The sequence below is a fragment of the Pseudomyrmex gracilis genome, unplaced genomic scaffold, assembly GCF_002006095.1.
Source record: "Pseudomyrmex gracilis isolate BER0280 unplaced genomic scaffold, ASM200609v1 scaffold_254, whole genome shotgun sequence".
Taxonomy (NCBI): domain Eukaryota; kingdom Metazoa; phylum Arthropoda; class Insecta; order Hymenoptera; family Formicidae; genus Pseudomyrmex; species Pseudomyrmex gracilis.
The window spans coordinates 40,449-65,667 of NW_018020838.1; the positions used below are offsets into that span (position 1 = coordinate 40,449).

Sequence of the window (25,219 nt, forward strand, 5' to 3'; positions counted from 1 at the left end):
TTGCCCTTGCGCTATCCTGATTCTACAAGTCAACTATTATTATGACTGCCGCCTTGTGTGTAAGTGCTTAAAAAATCATCAATTTCGCGGGCTTTGCGCTTCATCTCCATCAACAAGCTGAAGCAATGCAATCTTGTGTGTGATTGGAAAAGCGCATCAGATTATAAAACCTCGACCTACTTTATCAACTAGATTTCGATATTGGCAGTGGCTGACAAACGTCAGCTCAGTGTTCGATTTTTGCTCCAGGAAACGACTGAATTGACCTGATTACACATTTCGAACGAAGTAAATACGGCATCATATCACATGTGAAATAATGTCATTTACATGTAACACGACAAATTTTAAATAACAGTTTTAACGACGTAATGTTACAATACGCCTCCATAGAATTACAGCTTCGTTGTAAGAAACATATAAATATGATGAAACATCTCACACATCAAAATCAATACGGTTTTTAAACTCAACAAAATTTGTCATTATTTGTTAGAAATATTAGAATACACAAGATTTATATAAAAAGGAAAAAATTGGGACGATAATACTTTGCAAGCGATTTTTCACGAGCTCGCGTGATAATGCTCAAGCTTCGTGTAGCGCTTACCGCATCGGTTTTAATTATTTCGAAAATGCTCGTTTCGCGCTTAACTGAGCTCGCCGTGGCGCAGCAAAGCACAGCACTATCGTCTTCTCTCGTTCCTTTTACCGTGAGTATATGTACCGATTCCTGGCGCGTCACGTCGCGCCATCCCAGGAACTTCCTAAGTTTTAATCCAACTTGCAACATACCGGCGCGCGCGCGTCGATAGAAGGAAAAGAGAAGGATTCGCGGGCACACAGGTTCGCCACGAACAGGATGCATTTTATTATTAGTATACTTCGCGACTAACAGACTTATCTATCAATCTGCAAATTCAATATCCGCTAATTATTTTTCATTAAGTTGCAAGAAAATTTCAAAAATTAATTGCAGACAAGTCAACGTATTTTGTATAATCAAACAAAATTGATTTATAAAGATAAAATTAAAAATCGGGTTAACTCTCGGAAGATGTTAAAAATATGTGCGATATAGACAGCCATAAAATTAAAGTTTCATTACTTCCGTCAATTGAGATTCAATTGAGAAGATTCGCGGTAATGCAATTCTTACAAATTCCTCTTCTTACTTTTTGTTAGATTCAAAAAAAGAGAATAATAATAATAATAATATTTTCCGAGCTTATTATTACGAAAGACGATAAATTAGATTAAAAGACAGACAGGAAATAATTCTAATATATATGAGTTAAAGTAAGAAGCAACGAGTCGTTCAAAAGTAGAATGGTCTGAATAGAGTAAAGCGTTGGCCGCGATTTTTATGTAAACGCGAGTATAATAAAATTAGCACGCCGTTAATACGCTCCGCGCGACCGGCGGTTAAAGTTAATTTAATGATTTTCGTTATTGGCTCCGACACCGTAAAGCTATCCTCGCACATCTGTTGCCGGCATCGATTTTAATATCATCCCGCGCGCCGCCACGCCGCCGCGCCGTGCCGGTGCGATCGTACCTTTACAGACTCGATTTTAGGCCGTTCTAGCCGCGAGATCGAATTTTTCGCTCTGCCGTCGTCTCGGTACAAAAATCTATTTCAATTTTACTTTATATACGCGTATTGTGTGTGCAATACATGTATTTCAACACAAATAATTCTTCACTGCGAGATTATTACATGTCTACATTAGAAGAACGCACGAGTGTATACAACAAACAAATATTATGCGGTATTTAAAATCCTGAAAAAATAAAAGTATATCACGCTTTACAGTATTTTTTAATAAGGAAAAAATAATTCATTCTTATTGTTTTTAATTATTTTTATTTAAAAAAAAAAAAACAAGACTTGCAACGGACTTGTTGTCTCAAAGTGAAAATTGATTCCACTTTTGCAAACAAATAGTTCAACTTACTTCTATGCTCTTTTAACAGGTGTATAAGTGTCCAAGATAAAGTGACTAGGATAATAATCGCGCATTTTCTGAATAAAGAATTCGCAAGCGAATGGTCCGATTTACTCCCAGAAGCAGTCGCTCTCTCTTATTGTTAGCCGAGAGGTGGGCCACTTGTTACTACCCTCGGTGAGTTTCAAGAAACGGCGAGGCCTCCGACTTGAGTTACTGAGATTGCCGAAGTTCGACCCCTCTTCGTCGACTTCATCGCCGGCCGCCCCCTCAAATTCGACTTTTCAATTTGATATTCGCGAATCGCGCCGACTTTCCCCCGTTTCCGCGCTCCAAGCTTTTTCCCAGGATAGTGTGCCTAAATCACCCCATTCCAAGAAGCCGATCCTCTCCAAGTTACGTACAAAGGCGTAGGTGTTATATCAAAGTCGGAATCGACGACCAACGCGGATACTAGCGCGTTAGAACGTGCACAGCAAAGGATTCGACGTGTCCTCTTTCGGAGCGAGAATGAGGGAAAAGAAGGGTGAAAAAGAGAGAGAGAGGAGGATGTGAACGAAACGTCCTTGGGGGATCGAGGATCTTACTGGAAGAGTGTCTTCTCGGTGCCGCTACCTCGGGCTCTTTTTATGGGCCCAACTTTTTGAAGGATGTGCAAACGACGAAATTGAACGCGCCGTTAGACGTTAAAGAACGACTTCTTGAATATATGTAGGCGGGTGTGCGTCCGATTTTTCTTTCGCGTTGTTTCGCCCGCGCATGAGTTCCGCGAAGCGTCGCGCTGAATGTGAAATGATCCTGAGTCGCAGTTATTTATTCTCGTGAGCGAGAAAAACGTTCATGTCAAACAACGTATTAATTATTTATCGAAAACTTCAGGTCAATGTTTCATTAAAAAGTGTGTAACGGAAAAGTCGTTATTTTTTTAAATATAATAATAAATAATAATATGAAATATTTATTCTGTTATAAAAATCGAATTAACTCACTAGCTGCTTCGAACAATTTGTAATTAACTTTTTACATGATCTGTTTTTGTCACTGAAAAGAAATCAGAGTCGTTTGGAAATTGATTTTCTAAAAAACCAGCGTTCGCTTTTATTATTCTTTTTTTTTCAATTTATATTTACTTCTTCGTCATCTCAATATGTTATAATTATTTTTACATTATTTTTACGTTATTTAAAAATTAAATATATTTAATACACACACGCACATATATGTATATATATATATATATATATATATATATAACTTTTTCGCTATGCTTTTAACAACGAGCCCTTTATGATGAAACTGAGTGGCAGGACGTTAAGACGAGACAAGAGCTCGATCAAATGCGCCTCACGTTGACAATAACTTTTCCGTGTAAAGGATTAATGATACGTTGTAAGCGCTTGTATCGAGATAACATGCTTGTTTGTAGACTACACGCTATAAATTTGCGGGCTGGCAGTCAGATAAATGATACTATACCCAAGGCGGTTAGAAGGACCCCTGTGGGGGAATCTTCATCGCGCTGTGAAACTTCTACGATGCAGTGTCTGAGTTGCGCGTCGCGCTCGTATCAACATCGATTTTTAACAAAAAGTGTTGGATATACGACCGCGCGAAATTGCAATTTAAATTGGAAACGGACGTCGCGTAAAACCTGCTTGCGCAAGTTAATATTCGCAAGAATTGAACGGCGAGCTAAGATTACAAAAATCAACGATATATCGATTAAACGTTGCTAAATTGAAACAGATAAGAGATAACACAATAAATAAACGAAGAGAAGAAACAAACATTTAGAAAAAGATCTGACCGAATTGGTAAAAAATTAATAAGAATTCGCAAAATTAAAAAAAATCTAAATTATTTATATTTAAGCAATAGTTTTATTCATACAAAAAACAGACTGTTATAAGTCTTAAAAAACTAAAGAAGATCCCAAATGTCAACGCCTTATTTTCATAACGTCGTGGGCAAGTTTCCTGCAACGTTTCGTAATAACGATAAAAGTCATAGAAGCCGATGTCTGAGGAGAAAGGTCGCCGTGCTTTTGTTCGAGGTGAGACAATGGCTCAGCGTGCTGACATTTCTCGGGCGCGCGAATCGCCGCGCGCGCGCGCGCCTAACATTTATTATAACGACCGACGTCCAACGTCGTGACTAAAGTTTGAACTTTTATTAAGCCGCCGTCTTTCATCAGAGAACTCTAATTAGCTTCTTTGCGTTACGCATTTTTCAGACACATCTATATTCCAATGCTTCCAAATATTTAGACGGCATTGTTGTTTTGTTATATTTCGTGCAAAAATTTAGAAACCACACACAATTTCTCTACATATATGTGTAAAGAAATTTTAATTATCATTAAATATTAATATCTCAATTATATTTTCAATATATACAACACTCGAGCGTTGTTTAAGATTTTAATTAATCCATCAATTAATACGTTATATTTCTAAAGAAATCGGTCTCCATTTCTTTAGATAATTGTATAACGTAACACGTAAGATGTTTCTCTGAAAATCGGATACGAGGAGCCCATTATCGGACAACGTGAGACGTCGGAAAGACGGTCGGAGCAGGTCGCCGCGAAATGCTCGCGAGATGAAACAGGCCGGCGAGAGCTTGAACGCGCAGCGTGCGCCGCATCCCTCACTTGGCAGCCAATATTGGTTCACATGCACGGACATCGATCCGGCGCTACGTGTCGTCGCGGGGGTGAGCCGCACATCGGCGTGTCGCACCCCCGCTGAAACGCCATGTCGCGGTGCCGACAGAAACGGAAATGCGACATATACGCGTGCTTTATATTATTTTGACACGTTCCTATCCTGGTGCAGTTTGCATTTGAATACTGTATGTGGATCTCATATTAGAATTTATCCGAGCATTTCTTGTGCGCCGCGTTAAAATTTGTCTCAATGACACTTTGTGGCTTGCTTATATCAAAATATCACTTTTATTTTGATTATTCTTTAAATATCTTTTTTTTTTTTTTTTTTAATTTTTTGCAAACACGGTAAAAATCATTTGTTGCACGCCGTCGGCGTATGTCGTCAGTGTGAAATAAACATCCTTGGAAATATCGTTGTCACAGCGTGCGTATAGCGGGAAACGCGTGCACGTTATATTGTTTTGACGTGCTTCGCGCGGGAATACGTGTTGGAATGGAGCGTTGCAATGGAGATTGGGTTTAGTCAGATGGGCTGAATTTTTTATTTTTTTCCTAGTGATTTAATCGCAAACATATATTGGTAAAATAGAATATTTGAATATTTAAAAAAAAATATATATTTTTCAAAATTACATCTCTTATACATTTCAAGCGTTTGCGATTCATACGACAAAGAGAGAGGGAAGAAGAGAAGTTTCCGTATTTACATATTAAAATAATTTTTATCATCTTTATTCGTACAAAATGGCACCATCGCCACTTTTGTAAGGATATACGGGGGGAATCACGAAGATGGTGACGGTCGATGTAAGATAATTTCGTTTGATAATCCTCACAAGCGAGATTGGAAGTGCGCTCGAACGCAATTAATGGAACGTTTCGGTCGCAATATGCTCCGAGGGACAGGCGTAACGTATGCATGACATTCATCGTCGTCGGTCGACACCCCTTTATCGCGGACGCACCTGTACACGCCGATCCGAAAATTGCCCATGCAAGACTCGATAAAGCTTCATCGACATGGTTTTCTACGTGTCATTTACACCGGTTAATTAATTTCAGCTAGATATTTTTGCCAATAAGTCTCCTTCCCAAGAACATTCATTTGATATTAACAAAGTCCTAAAATTCATACCTAGAAATGTAGTTAACATATAGTTTACATTAATTGATTTTCTCGGATCTTTTACAGGATAGAACGATTTGATATTTGATGTGAAAAAAAATTTCGATATTGGTGTAATAACAAATAATATTTTATTTACCTTCTCGTATAAGTGAAAGTAAGTGCAGCTGCACGCTTGGCCCACATGATCTATGGAACGCGTTTGCAAGGTGGTCCGCTTAACAGCCTGCTCTCTGTCATCCTAAATTGACTGTCGATGATGTAGGCGCTAGGGTATATGTGCTCGTTTCGCGATATTTCACCGCGTATCGAATCTGTCAGTGCAATAGTGTTGTGCATCCAAGCGACGCCGAATACATCGAATCGTTGAATCCTTCGTTAAATACGAGCACTTCACAGCGCGATCAGATAATGGTACTCTGCATAATAGACAAACCTCGTCAAACGAAGTTGCATTGGAGATTCTGGTGAAAATAAAATAGCGAATATACAATGGCGTTATAATTTAAAAAAACGCACGTTGATTATCTATTTGTAGAAAAATCATAAGAAACACACGCACGCAAACACATTGTAAAAAATATCTGTTTAAACTAAGCGTAGAAAATCAATTTTTTGTTTCAATATATGACCGTCGAATTATCTTTAGCTCCGCACTGTATGTGACATTTTTATTTCATTCTCACGTTTTTTCATTTCTTTTTCTCTCTCTCTCTCTCTCTCTCTCATTCGTCGATTCACGAGTCATTCCTTTTTTTCATCAGCTGGCGTACGCTTAAGTCTCACATCAACAGCATTCAACCTCATGTATATATGCATTTCGATTACGGAGGAATATTCGCCAGTAGAGTGCGAGGGAGAGCAGAGAAAAATAGGTGCGAGGCGGAAGAAATATAACGTACCTGTCGGCAAAAGGACCGCACCAGAAAATTCTCATCAGATATGTGTCTGTTGCAATTTGTCTGGACAATTAAATGCTGCCGTTCGAGAAAAAAACATCGCTTATTCGTTACCCGTTCGATTGATTGAGAGGAAAACAGGAAGTTTAAGAGAGGATAAATAATAAAATTATTCCAAACGAGATTAATAGATTCCGACCGAATCGGCAAATTAGACGAACTTGCGACAGACTGACGGAGAAGTTGTTTAATTCTTTACACTCTTCGCTCTGTGCTTCACGTTTGTAGAATATAAATGAGACGACACAAAACACTTGTTATCTTGTTTTAGAATTAACTCGCTTTCCTTCTCTTGTTAGATTAAATAGGTAAATGAATTTTTTCAATGTAAAATGTGTATGTGTGTGTGTGTGTGTGTGTGTGTGTGAGAGAGATATTGAGGTGGAAAAAAACGAGAACAACGAAATGTCTAAAAGATCGCGCGAGGTCCAAAGGGGCGAAAATTAGCGACGCGCACTTCCGGAGATTTCGAGAAGGGGAACACGAAGAGAGACGACACGAGAGGAAGGACGAACGAGGAGGCGATATGTCATGCGACCCGACGTGTGTTCGGCGGAACGAACAAATTTCCATTAGTCGGTTCAACTTTCCACGGTAACCTGGGAAAACCGGGTGACCACTGCCAATCAACACGACCCTGTTTTCAAACCACGCGGTAGATAAAAAACGTCCTCCTTTAACGCCGCGTTTCTCCCATTCTGCAAATATTCTCGGTTTATTTGAATGTTATTACGAATTTTTACACGCTACGTTTTCTGGCTGAAGCTGCTGATCGTACACTGCGCTCTGGATATGTCTCGTCACGTAGAAAAAGACGGTAAATATTAATATGTACACTTTGTAAGCTTTTAAAGTTTCTCTCAAAAAGAAATTAGAGTTTCATGACTTTTATCACATTTTTCTCAAAGTTCTGACAGACAACAAATAAAAAAGTTTTTTTTTTTTTTTATTGCGATCTCTGTATAATTTGAAATCACTTTGAGAAAAAGAGAGAAAACCCTACGAGAGCAGCAAGTAAGAAAATCACCAACAAAACACATTTTCTCTCGCGGACTTTAGAAAACGGGAGCGATTCAATTCCGGACGTGTGTGGCAAAATTGGTTTATGCCGCGAAGAACAAAACCCGCGTGTGTTTTGTCCGTGAACTTGTCGCTATTTTAGCCACTTTCGAAATTGTGTTTTTCATCGATTTTCACTTATAAAGAAAAGCAAATTTCTCGAAACAAGTTCGCTCCTGGCGAGTTCACGCTAAATTGCGAAAATTTTAGTAATTATTGTTTATTTTTTTTTTTTTATTTGAGCTATTGATAATAATGTTGCAATTAAATTATCTCAAAGATAAAGCACAGCTTTTTCGGTCATGAAGAACCCGAGTTATTGGTTCGCGTCGCAGTTTGTGGCGCAACTTGATTCAATATTTTCTACTTTATGCTCCGCAAACACGCACCTTTTACCCTGCTCTGCTGAAATTCGTTTCGCGGACGTTCCGACCATCAGAGTGTTCCACTTTGCGCTCCTCCTGCAGTAAGCAACGGCCGCTCGGGCAAACCGCTCATCGATTGCTTTTCGCTGGCTAAGCTTAACAAGCCGACAACCGCAATACAGACTAATGATACTAATGCCGCGGAAATACTTGCGAGCCCAATTGTTGACTTGCCTCTTGCGGATGTATTTATATCGCCTGCTTAAACAATATCGACTACACCGCAAATGTAGCGGTTTAACCAACTTTCCCGACTGAGTAATGTTGCTAAGATATTACATCGTCTCTTTTGCCGTGTTCATTAATTATAATTTGAAACAATAATTTACATATATTAAATAGTTGTGACAATAAATTATATATAAATTTTAATTTGTTTAGTATTTATGTTATAAAAAACCTATATATAATTTTGATAAAAAAGAAAACGTTGTTTTTATATTTTCTTTATCTGTTCAACATTGATTTAAATTTTTTGCAATAATTTATACAATTTTTTAAACAATTGTTACGATCTTTCTTTTCTTTTCATTGAAAAACCTAGATATAAATATACGCTTCCTGATTCACAGTTTCCCGTCATATCCGGGAGAAATTAAGAGAAAATGTGATACGGAAAACAGTTGGTATCGCTTTCCTGCACACCTTCTGGATCGTCTCGAAAGCAAGGGATGCGATTCAATTGCGGCGCGCGGGCGAAATTGTTCTGCTGCTGTTACGCAACGGCGGGAAACATGCATATCACATGCGTATGCAGAAACGATTTATCTGCCGGGGCTTAGTCGTTATTTCAGCACCGTCGTCGCCACACAAAATTACATTAACATAAACACGACCGCGAGCGTATGCATCAAAAGTATACCGCGCGCGCGCTTACCCTCGTTGGAAGACCAGCCCAATCGATATGTGCTCGAAATTTCAACGATGGCACTCCAACTGATATGCACTCGAAATTTTCCCAACAAATTGAGCACGAATGTTTGTTTTGAAGATGCCTCGATATTTCGAGATTATTACAAGACTTATGCCAAATACACATGATTTTTCGCATAATTTCATATTTTATCGAGATATTTAACGTTTATCTACTTTTAGTTTTACAAATGCTCGGTACACTCTTTGACGAAAATTATATCAAAATTTAATAAACGTCGTCGTGTTTTGTTTTATCTCAAGCCAAATGGTTCTCTGCCGTTGAAAATCCGGATTTGGAAATTTTTCCTTGACTGCAATCTGAATTTTCTATCTTCGAATTAGGATTATTGTTTTCGAGGTAGGTAGGAGAGAAATCTCGAAGAATTTCTCTGAATTTGATCCCGATACGATTTCTTTCTACACGCTCTGAGCATTCGATATCTCGTGGGAGAATATCAGTGCCATCGCTGGGCTGACTTCTATCTAAACCGATCGTCCTTTTATTTACGGCCGTGGCTCGTGTATCCCACGACGATCGACGTCGTTACGCATGCGTTTCGTCGCGGAGAAAAGCGGCGGAATATCGGAAAGTGATTTTCAAAGGTTCGTTTGCGTCCAAGTAGCGCGACGCCGGAATGAAATAGCTCCGATCGCGGGGAAATCGTCGCGGCGAAAAACTTATTTCGCGTTCTCGCTTGTAAGAGAGTCGATTGATTGTAATTAACACATTTCACTCAAAGCTAATCAGATTTTATCGAGTTTCTAAACATGTTTCTGTGTGTCGCTAAAATTCAAGATAATTTTTGCGAAGAGCAGTATATGCAAATCACAGATGTACACCGTAAAAGTGATTAGTCACAGTTCTCTCGTTGTCCAAACCAGATTCATTATTATTAATTATTCTGCTACTTCTTAGCATATAATTATCCATACAGAAAATTAAACAGCTCAGTCAGCTGGTGAATAAATTTCGACGCAAAACTTTCGCTACTCATCGTTGATAAAAAAAAAAAAAAAAAATTATATGTGTGCGGGAACTAGTCCGTGCGTTATCGAGCACGTAAATTCTGAATGAACCTTGGACACGTATAGTACGTCGACTTGTGTACGAGGCTTAACTGTTATTCGAATAATTCCGAAGCGAAGCGAGCAGTTATGAACGATGGTAACTTTGTCGCCAATGCCAAAAGTGGCGACGAAACTCATAATTATAACCATCGCGCATGCGGTATGTCACGGCTAACTAACGTCTATAACTAACTTACTTGCCGCGCGCACATTAGCGACTTAGCGAGTCGAGACATTTGTTACGGAAATGTCGAACGTGTGTCGCGTAAGCACGCATTTGTAACTTTCGTCGCTTTCATTCGCGTGACAGTTCTTGTGGCAAATAGAATATACTACCGACGTATGTAAATCTTAATAAATTGAAGCATAAAAAAGAAACGCTTTGTGCGAAAATTCATTTATGTGTAATGGTATTTATTTATAGGTTCCTGTTTAAACAAACGTCATATCAGTCATTATATATATATATATATAGTCAATGTGCATAAAAGTATGCTAACCTAGATGTTAGGGCGCTGTATGCGCACTCAGATATTGTGAAATGAATTTTATTAAATAACAATTTTAAGATAATACATGTATGAAGAGAGTGAGAGAGAGAGAATGCTATAAAAAATTTATAAAAAAGTTTAAACCGTAAAATTATGTTGGAAGAGTACTGGAATAAGAGGTTTCAACTAAACAGCTTTGAAAATTAATTTGCGAAAATGATGACATTAAACTGCTAATAATAGACAAAGTAGAGGGAGAAGATTGAAGTTATCCTCTAAAAGTTTAAAATTCGCTAAAAGAGCTTGCTAATACTTTTAATGCAACGAGATTTGCAAAGGCGAAAGTTCGCAGAAAAACGGACGCGCCAAGCACTGAAATAGAACGTTCTTAATTATTCGGTTCGAGGCGCAACGCGTTTCGTATTAAACTTTCAAAATTCGACGTCTTTTCCAAATAGCGGCGCGCGTTGAAATACACAACCGATTGACAAAGAGAAACGCAAACCGATTGACGGAAGATAAAAAAGAACGCATTATGTATTCGACGCGCGTGTAAAAATCCGCTTAATCGGTACTTGCATACTTCAAACATATTCCACGACCATTTGCATCTCATACCGAACGTTATATCACTTTCATTAACGAAGTAGAATAGTAGATTTCCGCGCTCACACACGTGTCGTCGACGCACAAATGCGCAACGAAAAAGTTCGACGATGCGCGATTGCGAAGTTTTCTATCTGCTTGGGTCGACGATTCGCAAAATTGACGAAAATAAAAATTGCAAATTGAAGTCAAAAAAAAAAAATAACAAAAGCTTTTTCTACAAATAAAAATAATTTTGTTTCTCAGAGAAATGAAAAAAAAAAGATTTTTTTCTGAATAGAAAGATAAAGTTATTAAATATAAGCGAGATACGTGAATATCATGCGGTTGTTATGTCGTTAATTTTTGTAATTAAATGTTCTCTTTACCGATAAACAGAATCCACAGAATCAAATGAATTTTTATTAGTTCATTGGTATCAACAGAAAGCAAATAATTGTTCTGTTATTGCGATAAGATATAAGACAGGATTTTTCCGAACATTTGTTAATTGATCAATCTCTCAAACAAATTTGAATTGTCATATTTATTTCTAGATCATGAATGTTATACGAATCTCTTTAATACGAATAACAGACATCGTTTTATTACATGTTATCGCTTCTAATTTTGTTAAGAAAGATTGAACAAGTTGGAAAAATCTGATCAGAGAATTTTCGGTTTACAAACCTCAACTTATCGAAACTGTTTTTCTTCTTTCAAGAAAAATTTCGAAATGTGTTGAGCATTTCGCAAACTTCGAGTCGCGATAAAACTTTCCTTAAGTCAATTTTTGTCAATCGCGTCTCTGTGCTCGAGGCTTCTGCGATAACAGGAGGTTTCGCGATCGCCGCTATACATAAAAGAATCTTAAACACGTTGGCAGGATTTGACGATGTGACGAGAGTGGTGTATCGGCACTCGCGACAAGTAATCGAATGAGAATCACGGTGGCCGATAGAAACATTATTGACGCCGTCAGCGTCGACAGGAATTAGGTTTAAAGCATTTGCAGAGGTGCACTTTAGACAGGAGGGACGGGATCGCGAGGATCCTCGACATCCTAGGGGAGGGGGGATCTACCGAGCGTCCCTCTCCTTGGGGGATCGAACGACGGATAATATTTGAGTTTTCGAAGGCCATCAAGCGCGAACGAGGGGGAGACAAGACCGAAGGTCGGAGGGTTAAGTAAGTGGTTAAGAGGATGACGCTGCTGCCGAGGGTAATGGAATAAAAACACACACACACACTACCGTCACCGCCTTCGAGCGCGGGGGTAAGGAAACGAAAGGATGAACGTCTTGTCGCCTCTTTTTCCTCGGACCCGGCAAAAGGAACAGAACGTCCTTCGAGAGTTTCGTTGAAAAACACTTGTCCGTGTCTTCGAAAAACACACCGCGAAAATATTTCGCGATTGAAGTATAGTAGGAATATTTCTTATACACATTTATAACGAGACCACGTGTATGATTTCTTTGTATTATACAACATTATCAAAATAATGTTGTAGCGTCAAGTACACCTTTCTTTCGAAGTCCGAAAGAGAGAATTAAACACTGCTACGGCGAGAATGTTTTAGTATACACTATCGAAACATCTTCCGTAGAGTGCGCGTGTGTGTGTGTTTCTATATTTTTCTATATTTCTATATCAAAGTATTTTCTATACTGCAGATATATCAAGTATAGCAAAATAAACTTTGATATTATTAATAATAATATTGAACACACACACACACACACACACGTCATTTTTACATTCTGATGAGAAATTATTTCTCTCGCAGCTTAATGACAATCGTCTTACTAAGATATCACTTATATCACATTTTTTATATTCTAAGACGCGAATATGAAGTTCAATCTCGCCGTGAACTATCAGATCAGATCAGGTCGGAGAACTAATACCGCATGAGCTTGAATTGAATTACGCGTTTAAATGAAGAAAATTTAATTTATGAAATTCTCTCGTATTAAGGGGTGTCCATCGAAATTTGTTCAATCGACAAAGTCAATTACGATCGCGTTTCAGCGTAAATTGGAGGCGAGGCGCCAGCCGGAGAATTTTCGTTAATGGTGCGGATGGTACACATGTGAAGAGCGTTATGTGCGCGTATCTACAGCCTCTTTTTGCGCACTTAGCGCTTTACACGCGGTGTATGTATGTGTGTCTGCGATTGCAATTAGTTCGCGGGATTTCGCATCCTCAATGAATTCATTACTATAATGCTGCTAATGACGTCTACCTCTTGTGTGTTTGCGATAATACAAAATAATAACAGCTGAAAATCTATAGAATGGCCCGACCGAAAACCGAAATACATACGTCTTAGATTTTCGGAGAAATTCATTTATACTCTTTTAAGCATATCTTCTAATTTTGTTATAAAGATATCACATACACATACAATTGTGCGTGCAAAAACAATTCAAGTGTTACATTAAAATTTATAATATCTACGTTTGCTAGTTACGATCAGACCTGCGGAGCACAAAATTATGAAACGCAAAAAGTTTTAATATCACAGCAAAGGGAGAAGGGGAACTAAATTACATACATACGCACACACATACACACAGAACGCGCTTAACTCTTTTCATTTATTTTAAGATATCTCTTTTAGACCCATAAAAACATATTTAGCGACATGAAAAACTCTCTACGAGTTAATAAAAATGTGTTCACAGGTGTTCCTTGCATGTGTAATTCTCATCCCGTGTAAATATACTTCTTACACAAGATTGAAACAGTCTTGCATATTTTGGAGTTTTATAAAATTAATGTAAATACGCGAGAAAAATACCAGAAAAATCAATGGTAAAACGACACGTTTCAGTATGTTCAGCTTTGATACGTTTCCGCGCCAAGAACCTTTTTCATCGCTGCAAACGGATTTCGCCGGCACGCGGAAATACTCGTAAAACATTGAAGACCGGAACAATTTATTTTTATGGAAATACTCGCGTGCATAAAAGATTTTTGTACACGTGTCCAGCGGAAAGTACATTCATTTGCGAGCGTAGGGGTTTCACGCGTCGCGTATCATGTAGAAATTAATTGGGTGTGGCTGTAAATATTCGCCTGGTGTGAAAGTTTTATCTGTCCGCCACGTTTTCGCAATCACATCGCTCATCCTATGAATTTCGCATAAATTCAATTTCGTATTGCATTATCTTGTTATGCGAATATACGATTCGACCGCGCGCGAAGCGGAACTTTATTTCAATATTAAATGTCTTTCCGATGTCCCCTGCGCCTTTAATTATTAAATTTATGCGAGAAACTGCAATAGCGAAGACAAAAGGAAGGCGCGAGCGGAGAATAACAAGAGAGAGGCGCCATTAAAAATGCTGAATAAACATGAAGGCGCGAAGAAATTCTTTGCTCCGACAATATAACCGTCGCATACACGCATTAGTGCAAATGACGCGCAATTTGCAAACAGTGTCATTCTCTCGAGATTATTGCAGTTTTAAATAAAATTTTACTATAAATTTATCCGTTTTATATTAGGCTATTATATTATATTTTATACACATTCTGTCATTATTTTTGTTTTTGATGTGATGACTAATTGGCGAGGTTGTTCAACTAGGGAAATGTATTATTATAATAATCTCATATTACAGATAATAGAAAATATAAAAAAAAATTATACAAATAAACTTAAGAGAATTACTGAATTCAAAATGTGTTACATGTACTATCAGTTTTTAAGTCTGATTAGTAGTTGCATGTGTATTGTTTCCAGAGAAAAGAAAACAGGTGTGTGTGTGTGTGTGTGTACATATGTATGTAAATCTATATATATATATTTATGTATATATATACATTTATACATGTAAATATGTATACATATTTGTTAAGTTTCATACTTAATACTTATTTCTGAAACATGTATATAAAAAATATAGATTAACTATTTTCAAAAAATAGAAAAAGAAATCGTAAAATATTGAAGTGCTGAAATACGAAGTAAGAAAGCGCCAATACGTTCATGGTGTAAACCACTCTTATGTGTTATCACTCACTAGGTCCAAGTTGTTCACCGACTCGACGACGACGAATCTTCTTTGTGGTCGACTTAAGACGACGCCGTCGGCGTCCAGCGGGAATCAAACCCTTGGTACCCTTTCCTAGGTGGGGATTCGGCGTTCCACGTGGAGGCGGAGCGACGTTGCGCGTCGGAATACCGAACCGACACGGGGGCGTCCAACCCCCGAGATACTTGGTGGGGAGTTGTGGCAAACGCAGTTCCCGACGGGTCACCGAGACGGTGTAACGCGTTCCGTCGACTCCTTCGGTGCTCGAGAGTCCTTCACCACGTGGCTGCTGCGAGAAATCGCGTTCAATCGAAAACACTTTGATTGGTTTTTTGTTCAATAACCGGAGCGGTTCAAAGGGATATCTTGATCAATTTTCCTTGATAAACAACTCCTCGTTTGCAATTTCGAAATTCTCCGAGTTTTACACGTGAACACGTAAAGATAAATCGCGCGTAACTATGACAAGACGGGGTGAAGAGACAGTCGAGTCCTCGAGATCGCTTGCGAAAGTCTGAAGTGCACCTCGGGGAGAATTGATAATTGTCATTTTGCGCGGTTGCATCTTGGTGGGACACGTGATTTCCGCGGGGTGATGCACCCCCGAGATCGTCGTGAATGGTGCTGAAAGGTGATGAACGTGTTTTCCGAGACCATTAAGAACGATTCGTGATGTTTTGCTGTTACGAGAGATTTTAGGTGTACGGATTATTGGAGATAGACTAGATCTTGATATATAGAAGGTAAGCGTTTTATTACAAACATATTGATTACGTTAATCTGCGAGCTCGATTCTTTAAAAACAATTGATAAAATTATCGTAAATAATAAAGATATTGCTCTCTAATGAAATAGCAAAAATTGTCAGAGTTAAAATATGCTCTCAAACATAAGAGAGGTTTATGTTAATATTCAGAATCAAGAAAAACATTATTTAATTATATAATACACATATAAATTATTATTTACATATTATTTTAACCGAAGTTTGTAAGCAAATAATTTTTGTGTATACATTGTGTGTGTGTGTGTGTGTGTCAGAAGAGCAAAATTTTCTCTCTAATATATCTTCTTGTAAACAACCATGTGAACTCGACATATCTATTCAGAAATGCAGCACACATTAACTGAAATTAATTCTTTACAATATTTGCAACGATGCGACAAAGTAGATCGACGTGTCTCAAAGCGCGATCCGCGAACAATTATCCGCCACGCTTTTCGAAACGGAGGCTGCAGCAAGCTCCTTTCTTTTTTCTCCCGTAGCGCTTTTATGCTCGTGATATTTCTGGCCCGCGGCAAGAGATCGTAAAATGTGACTGTTCGCGGATATACCTACCATCTCCGACGCTTCGTTCCTTCTCTTGAAAAAGGCGGAAATAGCGGTGGTTTTGCGTAATATCGTTTATCCTTGCTTTCCGTTTTCGTCTTTCTGCTTATGAGAGGTGTGTGTGTGTGTATGTGTGTGTATGTATGCATGTATGTATGTATGTATATGTGTATGTGTGGTCTCGTAGCTACCTCTGTTAAAATTATCAGAAGCAAATAGGTTTTATGATTCGACGCGTTAATTAGATTGCGCTTTCTCTTTAAATCAAGTTTTATTTGACAACTTTAAATATGTACTTCAATAAAAATTTAATTTTAATTTTTCTCACAATTTTCAGTCACAATATGTGAGATCTAACATAAATTCGAACTTATGTAAAAAAAAAATTTAATTTAACACTTTTATATTACGGTTTGATTAGAAAAATATAAAAAAAAAGATGTAATTATTTTACTAACACAATTATTTTACTAACACAATCCTGTCACACACAAAAGAGAGAGAGAGAGAAAGAGAGAGAGAGAGAGAGAAAGAGAGAGAGAGAGAGAGAGAGAGATTTACGATTTCCAATAATTATGGAGCAACCTGTAAAGCCATTTATCATTTAATTATTAATTCGTCGCTTTTCACGTGGGAAAAACGCTTTCTTTTTTATTGATTCCATCAGTCGACAACGAGCAAACTACCAGTGTATCGGCGTTGAATTTTTAATGGTAAACGCTTGTTTTTCTAGTTCGCTTTCTTTCAAGCGAGTAGCAATACGTCACTTGAAAAGATACGATTTTTTTTGTTTTTGTTACAATCTCTCATTTTTTTGATGTGCAATTTACATACGTCCATCAATGCAAATTTTATATCAAGCTCTTGCTTTGTAATCATTGCGGCTATGATGTTATATATCTACTACTAACTGTGCTTGCTAGGTGTATTATAATGAACGTTCAATGTCTATCACACTCCACTTTGATGTATGAATATTTTAAAAGTAAAAACAAACATGACTTAAGATTGAAGCTTCGAAGATAAATAAGATAAATAATAAAAGAATAAAAATAAGAATCGCAATGATAAGTAGAATATTTTATAACGTTGTTTCACAACACGTTTCTAAAGGACGCGCAAATAACAATAAAATTATATAAGTTATCTCGAAACTCGCGCGCTACTTTCAACGAAGTTTATCGTTATCGCGCTAAAGAAGGTGCGAGGAAATTATCACCCCAAGTTGAAATTCGATTTCGCGCGTCACGAGCAATAAGTCGTCGCGGTTTTCGCCGTGTAATCCGAGTTATGAGGAACACTAATCAGCATCAAGTCCGACATGCCGCGAAGAAACGCGATTAAAGAGTTCAAAATTCGTCCAACCGCGTAAATCTGTCTAGTGTTTCAAAGCGGAACAAAATTAGCATTGATTAACTTAAACTACTTAAGAGAAAGCGCGCGCCACGCGGTCCTTATATGGCGAAAACTTGGTAGTTAGATTAACTCATGCAACAAAGTAAGTTACAGTACATGACGCATTCATTTTCCTGCAAGCTTTTTTTTTTCTCTTATCTTTTTCTCTCATCTTCGCGGTTTAAACGCGACTCGCCAGCTAGTCACGCTGCCGTCGCTCGCGTCAGCCGCATTTTATAAGATTCATGCGGAAATGATATTACATGAGAGAGACAAAGAGAGAGAGAGAGAGAGAGTATATGTGTGTATTATACAGAACTAAAGGGGAACTGCGCTTGTCAAGCATTTAATAACCAAGGCGATTTGCGCGCGTTTATTGGTTATAATCGTATTAGATAGATGTTTATATACATTTATCGATAGAGTTTATATCTTGTCGCGTGTTAATGTCTCTCAGATTTTATCTCACTCCGAAAGTTTGCAAAACGAAATATCAATAGTTTTGATTGATATCACCGTTTCTGCAAATTGAAACTCAATCAACCTTTGGTTTCTCATACCGTAACGTAGAAAAGGTCATGGCGCGGAGGAATCTATTTTATGACTCTGACATTTTTACGAGTGTAGGATTTCTCAGGCAATCAAAACATACGGTAAATAAATATACACGGTAGTTGCTATTTTTGGTTTAGGGCTAGCAATGTGCTCAGCTGCGGGGTTGCATTGTCGGCTCAATCTTTGTACCGTAAATATAGATTAGTTTAACCGGGACGTGGATCGATCGCTCGTAGCTGAGCTAATAGCTTTTCAGTCGGAGGGAAGGTCTACTAGTCTCTGCTAGAGTCCGCTTAATTAACCACGCCAGCTATTTTCTCTTCTATCTGTTCGTTTCTTCCGAGAGAGCGCGATATAGTCGAGAAACGCGACACAACTAGATCGAAACGATTGGAAACAGCGATACTTTTCTATCTCTTTCGGTGAAGAAAAGACTCTGAGATACATTTGTAATATATCCTGTCTTAAAGTTTTACGAGATTCTATGTAGTCTATAAAAAAATAAAAAAAATAAATAAATAAACAGGTAAGAGAAAATTGAGAGAAATTAAACAAACATAAAACGAATAGATAAAAAGATAACTAACGCATATTTAATAGTTCGATAATCAATGAAACATTTCTAATTTTAATAAAAGATAGATAGTTGAATTTGAAAGATTTTATACATATATATATATATCAAACTGCGGAGGCGATAATTTCAATCAGTAACGTTGAAATCGAACACTCCACAGGTTATATTAGGATTTCACGAAACGTATTCAAATACAAAATATCGGATTTCCCATTCAATCACTTCGTTCATTTTACGGATTTGTTTCGATCAATTTTCGCGTAGCTTTATTCTACGAATTTATTAGCAATTATCGCAATATTTATTTTCCAATGCGCATATGGGAGAAGCGATTTTAATTTGTGTGTCCTTGTTTACAAGTCTATATTTCATTAACGGCATGTGATTAATTAATTTTCTCGCATAAAATATAAACTTAATCGTGTTATGTTTCTCAGAATTTTATTAAAACAAGAAAAAGAAAGAGAGAGAGAGAGAGAGAGAAAGAAAATAATGAATATAAAATATAAGAATTTCAAAAGCAAAGCGCACAGATAAAACCTGCACAGATTTAGCATTCACGGATTTCCGTAGAAATTTGAGGATTGAACAATTTACGACGCACCCTGTATACGCTATCCTGAAATGATGGATTTGTGACTCCCTGTATTATTCGAGCTCGCTTCGCTCTCGAGAATCGCTTAACTTTCCGCTCATGTGGGTCATGTAAGTACCGAATAGGGTAGAGGGTATCGATATATAGCGTAGGCACGTATATGTACGTACATGTGTGTAGATACGCGCGAGTGATATATGTACGCTTACGTTTAAGGGCGCCGTTCTAGAAAGAAGAGAGAACCGGAATGCGACGATCGGAGTTGAGAAAAAGAAAGGACGTGAGAGAGAGGAGAAGGAAAGGAGCAGCCCCGAGAGCGAATCGTTTTAAACTACCATCCACTTCACATTCCCGATTTCAGTTAGGGGCATGTTTATTTCCTTTTTGGGCTTCGAGGACTTCCGTGCATTATACGCTCGTGCGCCACCAGAATGCAGCGCAACGAGCGTGGAGTTTAAGGGTAGAAAATGGGAGACAGAAGAGGGGAGAGGAAGAGAGAAAAGGGAATCTGGCGAGAGTGGACTATCGTTGAACTATCGGTGAGCGTCTCGCTGCTTTTCTCTTATTTGCTTCTTTCACGTCCATTAAGGATCTTGACAAGCGATTCGCATTTTTCCCCTCTCATTGTGATTTATGTGATTTCCCGAAACGTCAAGAAGTCGTCTCCGTCGAAAAGCCGATTTATTTCGGTTTCTTTTTTTCCCCGCATTTCCAAATACGAATATTCGCAACATCAGTTTTTTTTTTTTTTTATTGTAGCGTCTGTACTCGTTTTTTATTTTTGTTTTTTTTTTCCACCGCTTTTTGGAGAAAATTGAGTGTTGACGTTATTTATTATGCAGCAAGAAAATAAACTCCGTACTTCGTTAAGTACTTGAACTCCGAATGATAAAAACTAAACCGATAAAGAATGCATTTTTTTTCCAGTAATTACACGGTTGACTTTCGCGCAATTAACGTTTTAATTCCTCTCTCTTTCACACTCTTTCTCCCTCTTTCTCTCTCTCTCTCTCTCTCTCTCTCTTTTTCTCTCCCTGAACAATGGACGACATGTTTTGCATCACGGAAACAGTTTAATAAACGGGGCATTGTTTAGCTCGCAGTAACGAGCTGCTGAAAAATTTCGATTATTTCACGCTGGGGCGTTGTCGGTGGCGTTCGTGACAAAAACCGCAATTATCGATATAACGCGCTGCCGTGTCGCATCGTGTTGCATGTAAAAATTGAACGCATCAGCCATTGAAGGCGAAGGACGTTAAAGTGATTTATGCTCACTTCTCGGTTCATATTGTTGCCTTCAACGTGAGCGCGTGTGTGTACACGGATATCCGGAATTTATTAGCTTGACAACCGCAGCGGATCATTCTTCGGTCGCAACAAATAGGATATCGTTCACTTGCTGTAAATTTGCGACGATTACGTTACAACGTGAGCAGCGGCCAGGTGGATCGTATCTCGACGGAGATGTAATTTTTGCACGCCGCGCGCTATAAATCTTGCGCGCTGCTAGTTCAAAGTAACTTTAGTATATATATACGCTTATATCAAAAACTTAATTTATCAAGTATTATTTACGATGTTAAAGATAAATAAACTATACTAATAAAAACTTTTTGTATCGTTTTTTACTATAAAAAAAAAATGATAAATATAAAGTGTTTATTCTTTATTTTATTCTTTACACTTGAAAAAAATTTTTTAAAAAACCCTGCATTTTTGTCACATATCCTAGGATTGAATTAGACGGTCACGTATAAAACTCAAAAGAGAAATAAATTTCTTAGAAGATCCAAATTCTCCTAGTGCGCAACGTTATACAATCAGATCCTTCCTACAGTGTCCACCTACTGAATAAATTATATTAATTAGCAAACACGTGGCGCGCGTTCTTTTTCGGATTTGTAGAGTAATTTCGCAAAAATACCGACCTAGCCTCACCGAAAATAGAGAACCCATGCATAATAAAACGCTGGAGATGTCTGCGGTGTCGACCCTATACGCGTCAATCTTCACCGCCAGAAGAAAAGCGGGAGGAGGGAGAGGGAAAGAGAGAGAGAGACTGAGAGGAAAGAGAAGGACGGAAGGACTGCGCGGAGAGGGCGAAGAGCAAAATCGTTTAGCACGCAATCTTCTCGTAATTCTGCACGCCAGCACGCTTCTTCTTCGTTTCTGTCCGACGTGTTACACGTGTTACACGCCGCTGCCACGCGAACGGAAGGTGGAGATGCACTTCTCTTCTCTACGGCCTTCAGCGCGGCCATCGTACGCGTCGCACGCGAAGCCTAATTGATCAGTGGATCGTTAACACGCTCTCTTTCTCTCTCTTTTCTTCTCTCTATCCCTCTCTCTCTCTTTGTCTCGCTTTCTCCAGATTGATTACAGTGAGAGCGCGATCGATACACGCAGCTACTCGAGCGTACGGCGCAAATTCTCACTCTATTGTTTATACAGTGAAACGCTACTGCATTCTAAGTACGAAAACGCATTGTTCAGGCTAGTAGGTAATACAATGTGATTCGATTCAACACATGACCGGCCATTTTACCTACCTACCTTTCTCTCTTTTGTGACAGTAGATCTTGCCGATGATCTCTATATTGAAAATTGCAACCTACCTAGCGAATGTGTTTCGCTTTCGAGAGTAGCAAGCGCGATATTTTTTACATACATCAAAGTTGCAAGTGAATACGAGGGATTTAGAGCAGCGGAACACTCACGCACAGAAATTAGTGTACACTTCACATATGTACATATATCGTGGTTTTAAAATACATCCCACATCTATCTTATTAAATATCCTTTCAAAGAGCAGTTTTAATTCGAAAATCAAGGTTCAAGCTTCAAGCTGTACTTCTCAAAATTGCATAATTCAAGAAAGAAAGAAAGAGAGAAAATATGAAATTGCAATAATTCAAGAAAGAAAGAAAGAGAGAGAAAATATGAAACAAATAATTTTACATAACAAATATATATAACGTTTGATTAAAAGCATCTGTAAAATTAAGATACTCAAACTCTTCAACTTCATTCTATATGTTTAATTATGTGGAAGATAAAAATTTCTTGTGCAAACTTGCTTAGAACAATAGCGTCTTTTTCGGGATCGATTTATTGACGCAATGCGTATCGCGCGAAATTGAATCGCACGTTTACATCGCGATCGAATTCGAGCGATATCCGATGGGGAGTATTGTTGTCATTCAGATGTAATTTACTCGTGTGACCAAGCCGAAAGTTACGGTAGCGCGTTGACATTGCAGCCGTATATTGCATCACAGCGCAAACGTTCGATCTTTGTTTTCTGTGCCGTCGATGTAGTTGAAAAATCGTACATCGCGTTAATTACGCTCGTTGCTTTTCTCTCTTTTCCCCTCGTCGTGTGTTTTCCTCACTCGGGAAAGGTAAACTCATTAAAATAGACTTTGTAACAATAGTATTTGTATATACATATATACAATGAATTTATAGTAACGTTTGTAACATTTTAATAATGAAATATAGAAGAATTGAGAAAAAATAAAAAACAAAAAAATATTTGCACAAGCTTAAGTTTTTATATGTTCGAAATTATATGAAACCCACGTTCTTTGCATTTTTTTTTTATTGTACTGTAACCCTGTTTCGTGCGGAAAAAGAGCGGACTTGCTTGCCTGCTTTAAATCGGAGATTGAATTGGAAGCTCTACGAAGCTATCAGGAAATACGGCAGGATTGAAGATAACGGATCTTGTTGGGTAATTGTTATTCTACTCTTCTCGAAATTTAATTGAGGCAGGCTACGCGAATCCGTAAGACTCCTGGTATCTATCCTAACTTCTCTTTGTCGTCCCGCCCTGTTTCTTTCTCGCCGATACCTAATTTCGCGGCAGCTGCCTTCGACGATGAAACCGAGAAACCTTCTCGTGTGACGGCTTTCCAAATTAACTCCGAACATTACACAATAAAAATATTTTTCCGGTTTAACTTAAATAAACTGGTTGGCTCAAGGAAGAAAAAACGCGTTCGCACTTTGCAGTTCTTTTCAAACACATTTTATGACAGGTTTTTGGCAGATTAATACAGTTGTATAGACAAAAATATCATTGTAAGAAAAATTCTCATTATTGAGAGCATTATAAGTATAAATTATAAGAAATTAATCCTATTTCAGATATTCTGTTAATATTTCAATATCTATTTATTGCGCTCAATAATTTCACTATGTTTTATTACTAAAAGTTTTATGTTATTGGAAAAATTACTCTCGTAGCTCGTAATAAAAATCCGGTGGAATATGACGTGCAACTGATATTGCACGCAGGTATGTATAACACAAATTGCATATGCAGACTAACAAATAAAAACAAAAAATATATTGCGCTAGCATTACAAACTGCATGTTTAACACGTAGATTTGCATGTTTGCAACGGCTAACAACTGATTCAAGATAGCGAAGACAGGGCACGCGAATAAATGATAAAGCAAGGAACCTTGCTAAATATCGTATCCTTTTTATAAGAGTAATTAAATTAGTAAACAATAAAAATAACAAGCAATAAAATATAAGAAGTAAAGAAAAGAGAAATCAAAATATCGAAATGATTACGTTTAATGTTAATTATTTCTTACACTATAAGAAACGTAGCAATACAGCAAGCGAATTGAAACATGCAATAAAGAGAAAAAAAATTAATTTAATTATAATTTTAATTAAATATTACTTGCATATGTGTGTGTGTGTGTGTTATTATTATTATTTTTACAGTACAAAAAATAATTATAAGGAATAATATTTTCATTCTTGAATGTCAGAGCCAAAACGTTGCATATAACGAATAAGTGAATATACACTTACGTTCCGCAAAACAAGTCGAGCGGTCGTAGTCGGAAATTCATCTAAAATTCGACACGGCAAATCTTACAAGAAGCTGATTAGCATATCGTCGATGATACGCTGCATAATACTGTGTACACACACACACACACACACATACATACACACACACACACACAGAGGTCTCGATGTCGTTCATCAGGCCCGCGTGATGATAAATGGGCGCTTAATCCGCCGTGATAAATGGCGAGGGAAAAAAAAATTGAAAACCCGCCCGATCACGCGGCCGGATTCAAATTCGCGATTCGACGGATTTAAATTTACTATGAGACGCTTCTCTCTTCTCGCTGCAGAACAAAAACGACGCCGCGACGCAACCGACTTGGCGCGGGAAATTGCTTCGGATAAATATTGTATGAAATTCGCGCGGTATAACGAAATTTTAGAAAATTGCACACCCGGTTTTGCGGTCGATGTATCGCGAGATCGCGCCACATCGCGCGGGAAAAATCGTTACGGAGCAAAATAATTTTTATTTTGCCAACAGTTGTTCGATTCGATTTGCACATAGGATATATCTCGATATTACTCATAACACTCCATTGCATTGTACCGCGTGCGCATTTACATGAAAATGTTCATTGTGCATGTAGACATTAAATA

General features: G+C 37.9%; 1 protein-coding gene across 2 annotated transcripts in view; it reads left to right on the top strand.

The window, feature by feature from the left end:
• Window positions 1-15,525: 15,525 nt before the first annotated feature.
• Window positions 15,526-25,219, top strand: part of LOC109859274 (lachesin-like) — a 106,687-nt gene continuing 96,993 nt past the window's right edge. For both annotated transcript variants that reach the window (XM_020437365.1, XM_020437368.1), the window contains exon 1: window positions 15,526-16,034. The gene's annotated coding sequence lies outside the window, so the exon portion shown is untranslated. The remainder of the gene's footprint in view (window positions 16,035-25,219) is intronic.